Consider the following 7,799-nt stretch of genomic DNA (forward strand, 5'->3'; position numbering starts at 1 on the left):
ATCTAACATGAAATATGAGATATAAAATAAATAGAACTCTGAAAATAACTTGAACTATAAAATGAAATGTAGCATGAAATAAATATGGCCATCAAATGATATAATAACATACAAGGTAAAGAACAATAATATAATATTGAGAACATGATCAAATGAAGATGAACACATACAAATGATAATGAAACAATAATTAACATTGACTGGACGTGGTTATTAACAGGGGAACAATGAAAAATCAGTAACAGACTAAAGACATATTGACCTCAGTTGATAATATATGATATTTACAGTTGAAAATGTTATGATATAAACCAAGTCACAATTTCATTTTCTTACATTCTATGCTTCTTATGTTCATTTTCTTACATTCTATGCTTTTCATGTTCATTTTCTTACTTACTATGCTTTTATGTTCATTTTCTTACATTCTATGCTTTTCATGTTCGTTTTCTTACTTTCTATGCTTTTTATGTTCATTTTCTTACTTTTCTATGCTTTTTCATGTTCATTTCTTACATTATATGCTTTTTTAATGTTTGTTTTAGATAAGTATTTTTGTTATGTCCATCATTTGCTTCTCATTTGTCTCATTATTATGAATTAGTTTATTATTACTTTCAGTTAATTATTTCCAACATCATTTTTTATATGTACCAATCATCATTCCAATATTCATTATTATATTAATATTGTTATTATTTCTTAGGACAATACAAAAGTATGGGAGTATAAAACAATGAAAAATACACCATGATCTTTATTTACAATTATGTACATTGGTTGGGTTATGTTTTATTACAGAGTTCTTTGGGTCTCCTGGGGTGAGAGGCTGTTGAGGTCTATATTGCATGCTGGGTGGGCGTGGAATGAAGGATGTGATTGGCAAGCCTCTATATATACCCAAGGTTCATATGTGGGACGGTGTAGCACGGTGCATGTGCAACAATCATGCACCATTCCACGTTGTGTCTCGTGCAGATGTGCATGCACTCCGCAACAACACCGTAAGCCACCCGCAACACACCGCTACATGGAGTAACAAACCGCAAGAGTACGTGCCCTGGCATAGCAACAACCACCATAAAACTGCACCAACGCTGTAACACTCCGCTAGACACCGCAACGTCACCGCAACAACACGGCGTAACTTGCCCGTAACACACCGCACGGTTCCGTGCCACGCCGCCCAATAATGGTAATTTTTTCTCCCCACCGTGTGAATTTTCGTGCGGTCCCACGCCGTAACAGCCCGCAACACAAAAATGCGTAGGTGTAAACCTACCTTAAACCTACCTTTAGTCTCGTACGAATCTTTGGCAGTCATTATAACTATTCCTGTGGGAGTTGACCCATGATGTGAAGTGAGTAAACGTCCAATATTTAAAACATGTAAGTTGCATACAGCTATAAAACCTTTCTTTCCCAGGATGTTTTTTGGTATGAGTTTTGACTTCGAGTTCCTGTTCTGACTGCGAAGCTTCACGCTTGATGTAAACGCTCACTTTAGCAGCAGGTATGTAGGAGGTATTTTATTTTCAGCTAAGTTTAGTTTTAAGCAAATTTTTATTTGGGCATATGATAACTTTTTTTAACTTTTGTGATTAATTTCCTCTGTCATATTTTTATGAACCTTTTTAAGTTGTATATACTGTTCTTTTATAGCATGTACATCATATCCTCCAGCCCTTTGTGGGCGGCGCCCCTGGAGGGGTGGAGGACCCACTCATGTGCTGCATAGTAGGTCGTATGACCTATTATGCAGGATCATGGGTGGTTTTGAACCCAATTTCCTTTAAGGTTTTAAGCGTTGACTTAATGTATTGCTTAGTTTTCTTGGAAGTTCAGATATTAGGTGTTTAAATGTGCTTGGCTACCTACCACTCTTCTTAAGCTTGCAGAAGCTCCCTAAGATTTGAGGAAATTAAGAATGTTTGTGCCATCAAACTTCAATATCCAGCAATAAAACTATATTTATGTTCAGGTCCGGCGTCTTGATATGTTTTAGTTGAAATTGTTTCTTGAAAATGGATTAAGTTTGTGGTTATGTTAAGCCAGAAGGTTTGGCTAATATCCATAAAGGATTTGCCCTAATTCAAATGTCAAAACTTAAAGTTGGCTTTAGACTTAAGAATTTTCAGGAGATTCGAACTTGGAATTTCCTTTCTCGCAATAGAGAATGGTAGATCTAGGTAACTCCGTGTAGGGTATTTCATTGGAAGTTACAGTGGTAGATCTATATTACCATTCCGCAGCAGCCTAGACTATGGCAGTTGCGGTTTTTCCATGCAGTTTTACCTCCTGAACAAGAATTTTAAGTAATATTTATTCGGACGACTGTAATTAACCCCCAGGGGCTCGTACTAAACACGGCGAAATACATTTGACGCCCCAATTCCTGGTGGGTTTCTTATTTGCGGGGACGAACGATGCGGAATGCTTATATAGAAATACCGTTACAGTTTCATATAGTATTTGGGTTGCTTATTAAGACTTTGCTGTTATTTTTGGCGGGTTGACTGTAATTAACCACCAGGGGCCAGTACTAAACGTGTCGAAATACATTCGATGCCCCAACCCCTAGTGACTTTCGTATTAGTGGGACCATTCCTTGCAGTCCGTGTGGAGTTACTGCCTAGAATTACCCAGAAAATTTCTGGTTATAGGAGTTGTAGGAAGCTCCCTAGATATGCGGGTTATTTACGATAATAAAGCTTGAGTATATCTTAGTTCTACCAGACCACTAGAGCTGGCCGGAAGGATTAGATTATTAGTACGTGGCTAGGAACCAATTAGGTACTTGCAACGGGACTTACAGCTTATTGTACGATCCTGCCACATTATATCGAGAAATTTCTAATAGTCAGAAATAAGGTCCTCTGGTTCTGCATTGGCAACAGCGGAGAGCGAACTCGGGCTACCAGATTGATAGGCGGTTACACAATCTACTCTTCTTATGAGGGATTAATGCAATAGGTCTTGCTTGCCCAACAGCTCATCTCTTGAAATTCAGCACTATGCCAAATTATCCCTAGACAGATGTTACATCCCGAACAATGCTTAGATTTCTGCTGTCAGCAGATGGAATTAGTTTTATGAAGTTTGTCAGTTATTCAAACTTTAAGCAATTTTATAATTGGACAGATGGAAGTTTTAAGTTAAGGATGTCTTTTTGCTTAGACTAATTGGAATATCTGTTTTGAGTGGGGTGTAGTCTTTAAGTTAGGTTTGTCATGTATGTTGGTTAGTTTTGATACTACTAGCTTACTCATGGCATAAGCAGTGTATTTGTAATGTTATCCGCTAACAATGAGTTTGTTATCTATGAATACAGGCAATGAGTTTAATTTATGAATACAGCCAAGTGAGTTTGTCAACCTATGAATACTGGCAATGGGTTTGTTAATCTAATGAGTACAGTTAATCTATGAATACTGGCAATGGGTTTGTTAATCTATGACTACAGGCAGTGATTGTTAATCTGCAATGATTTTGTTACTCAGTGAACACAGGAACTGAGTTTGTTACTCATTGAACATAGGGAATGAGTGTGTAACCTAGTGAATACAGGCAGTGAGTTTGTCACTGGGTGAATACAGGTAGTGAGTTTGTCACTGGGTGAATACAGGCAGAGTGTTTGTCACTGGGTGAATACAGGCAGTGAGTTTGTCACTGGGTGAATACAGGTAGTGAGTTTGTCACTGGGTGAATACAGGCAGTGAGTTTGTCACTGGGTGAATACAAGCAGAGAGTTTGTCACCGGGTGAATACAGACAATGAGTTTGTTAATCTATGAATACAGGCAATGAGTTTGTTACCCAATGAACATAGGCACTGATTATTTACTCTTGTGAACGCAGGCAATGAGTTCGTTACTCTGAGCATGTGTAACAAGTTAAGCTATTTTTCATCACGGAGAATTGCTTGCTTAACTTACCGTTTTCTCCTTTCTTTTGGGTCAAGGTTCTTGTTTGCAGGTGGCTCGGCGTTTCAAGAGCTTGTGCGTCTTGGTCTTATTTCGTCATTGCGCTGAAGTATCGATAATGACGACGTTGATGAAGATCGCATAAGATGTAGTGTGGTAGCAGTCTTGACCATACAATGGTTCAAGCGAGACGTAGTCACACGGTTATAGGAAGAGCTGAGCTTATGGAGATTTCATGGTAACAGTTGATTTCCGTCGGTACGTAGGTTTGTGCACACCTACGAGGAATTCTGCTGCACGTGCTACTGTGTTAATGTTGTAACTGCACCCACCAAGACTGGTGTAATGTCATTTGCTTTGATAATGTTTAAAGAGCTCTCATGAGAAATGACTACGTTTCCTACTGTGGGAGTACTGCGAGCTGCATTTAGATTCTTGAATCTACACATAGTAAGTGTACTTTTGTAGTCTTATAATTTCTCGGTGAGATAACTTATCTGCGTGTTTTGTGTTTCATAAAGAATCCAGGACTCGAGATTTTCACTGTGTAACAAGTATGCATTGTTCTTTAAAGTATTCGTACATGCATCAATTATTGCAAATAAATTCATGAATATTTATTAGTGTTTTTATCCACAAGCCATTGTTGTGCGAGGTTGGCCATGGAACTTTGAGAATTGATATGTTTTGTATAAAGAACCTGGTTGAGGTAGTAAGACCCTTAGCAATAGGCAATGAGTTTTACTCTATGTACACAAGCTATAAGTTTTACTCTATGTAGGGTACGCAAGCAATGCTTTTCTCCCTAACAAGATCTCACGTTAGACAACCTCGTCGCCTAATTTTAAAGTAAACCTGTTTAACTTTAACCAGTTTTTGAAACTGCAAAGATCTTTTCAAGACTAAATCTTAAATTATAGTATGTGGGTCGAGTTCTCGAAACAGCTAAGGTGTCTTTTCAAGACTAAAACTTAGGTTATAGTATGTAGGATGAGTTCAGAATGTAAAATATTTATAAAACCTTAATGCATACTTATGGTATAAAATGTAAGAGAGAATCTTATTCGCAGATGGTTAAAAGTGTTCAGTGGGTAATAACCTTTGTCGGCCATTGACTGGAGAACCTTAACTATTTAGCAAGCTAATTACCCTTAAAGTAAAAGATATCGTAACGATTTCAAATATTTAACATTCGCTCAACGACGGAGTTAGCAGAGTAATTGCCGTAAGAACATTTTCAGCTGCCGTGGTGTATCTGTTGAGGTCGCAACTTGGTGGAGGAACCAGAGTTCAAGGAAATGTTCAGCCGGCTTTAAGAACCTTCCAGTGTCAGGCTGATATTCCTAGGGATCCAAGATGTCGACAATCAAGATAGTTGTAGGCATCTATTAGTTTGATATCTAAATTCTCCATGCTGCGCTTTTCATTAAAATCCTGATAGGTGTGTATAAGTTTAAGTCCCTCAGATATTGTGCATTCGTAAACCTACCATTTGCCTGTGTTATTTTTATTAATAAATATTGGTATTTAGTTTACTGTTCTTGACTACTTGGTATTTTCATGGGAGGAAAACAAAGTACGTGGAATCTTGTCATCCATATAATTACAGATGTTGAAGGTAAAAACTACCTGATTTAGAAATATACCAGACTGTTTAACATTATTCAAATGTGAAAGGCCTATATAAAATTTTAAAACTCCCATAGGGGGTAGTTCAGTGGACCTCATGCGGTGCACTGTAGGCATTACTGAAGGTTCTTGCAGCGTGCCCTCGGCCCATAGCTGTAACCACTTTCGTTCTTTTACTGTACCTCCTTTCATATTCTCTTTCATCTTACTTATCACCCTCTCCTAACACTTGTTTCATAGTGCAACTGCTTTGAGGTTTTCCTTCTGTTACACCTTTCAAACCTTTTACTATCAATTTCCACTCAGCGCTGAATGACCTCGTAGGACCCAGTGCTTGGTCTTTAGCCTAAACTTTATATTAAAATAAATTCAAATTTTAAACGTAAGCATATTTGTGAGCCACCCTCGATGAATAGCGGAAAAATTCATTTTTCTTAAACACTTATGGTGGAAATATGGTTTGGGTATTAGTTGTGACGGTTCCAATGCCCTAAGCTAATTTGTGGAAAAAGAAGCTGAAGTCAGACTTCATACCAGTGCGTATAAATGTACAGTACGAAGAGCGCCGTTAAATGTATTGTGGGCAAAAAAAATTATTAGTTTTGCTACTTTAGAGCAATGTCTAATTAGAAGGTAAAACTTGATATACAATTGTTTCATGGAGAAAGAACAAAGAAATATTACCTTTCATTACTATGACAGTTTGATCATGTGATGGTCAGCTGCACATCCGTGGACGAAGGTCTTTTTAAAAGTTCGTGAATAAAGATAGGAGTTCTAGGACAACTGGCCCCCATAGGACAATTGGCCCCATTGCACAGTTTCAAAAGCTCTCATAGTTCCCAGTTATTTCGAAAATAGTCGCAGGCAGTTCCATCTATAAATAATTCTTGAAATTATTTCAATTACATAATTGTTAAGGTAGTAAGGGGCAACAAGCTAATGTCTGGTCAGAATTCAATCTTTAATTGGTCAGTATGTCTACATCTACAACTTATCAGTGTACCTACAGCTCTCTCAAATAGAATAACTATCACCCATCAGGAAGTTCATCCAAAAATGAATGTGGTTAAATGAAGCTTATTTGTGATGGTTGCATCTACATGAAGCAGAAAGAATTGGTCCTGTGAGAGGGTAGTGCCATCAGTGTACCTCTGTAGGCATTACTTAAGGTTCTAAGCAGCGTCCCTTCGGCCCCTAGCTGCGACCCCTTTGATTCCTTTGACTGTACCTCCTTTCATATACTTTTTCTTCCATCTTATTTTCTACCCTCTCCCAACAATGAATTCATTGTGTAACTGCGAGGTTTTCCTCCTGTTGCACCTTTCAAACCACCTTACTGTTAATTTCCGTTTCAGCGCTGAATCAGGTCCCTGTGCTTGGCCTTTGGCCTAGATGTTATGTTTAGTTCAGTTTAGTTCGCTTCACTTCTATATTCAATTCAGTTCGATTCCAGAAGTTTTGTTTGTACAGCAGGAAATAAAGAGGAAAGAGACCACATACCAAATCATGACTCAAACAATTCAGTCACTATCAAATGATGCATCAACTCAACTGCCGCCTGTAAGTCATATTCAACGTGCAATAAGGCGCTACAGACAGTCTGTCTGCTTATGCTCTTCCTTCATTCCATTCCGTCAAACCGAACTGACGCGGTCGTTCTATCTGAGTACAAGACGACAGCTGACGGTAGACTGTAGGCATTACTTAAGGTTCTTTGCGATATCCATTTCAGTGCTGAATGGCCTCATGCATCCCAATGCTTGGCCTTTGGCCTAGATTTTATAATTAACTCCACTCAAGACGACAGCTGATACTGAAGATTCTATGTTGTACGACAGTGGATCGAGTGAGCAGCGTATCCTTGTATTTTCCAAATCTACAGACATCAGTCTACTGAAGAATTCAAATCAATGGGACGTTAGAAGTTGTATCCGAGCCGTTTTACCAACCGTTACACTATTCATTGTTTGAAGGAGTTAGTCCTTGTGGTTGACATTCTCCAACAACTCGCTATCAATCCTATGCTCAATACAAAGATCTTCCTTATAGACTATGAAACAACCTGCTTGTGTAAAAGTCAAATTACATCATAAATAGTAATGTGAGAACATTCCTTTAGAAGCGTATTTGTCACGTAATAAGGTCGGGGTTGTAGAGGAAAGTCTGCCTAAAACCCAAGACAGGATGCTTGCGAGTGTGTTAACCTTACCACGCAAATGTATGTAACAACATCTTGCCGTGAGAA

The sequence above is a fragment of the Macrobrachium nipponense genome, chromosome 34, assembly GCF_015104395.2.
Source record: "Macrobrachium nipponense isolate FS-2020 chromosome 34, ASM1510439v2, whole genome shotgun sequence".
NCBI lineage: Eukaryota > Metazoa > Arthropoda > Malacostraca > Decapoda > Palaemonidae > Macrobrachium > Macrobrachium nipponense.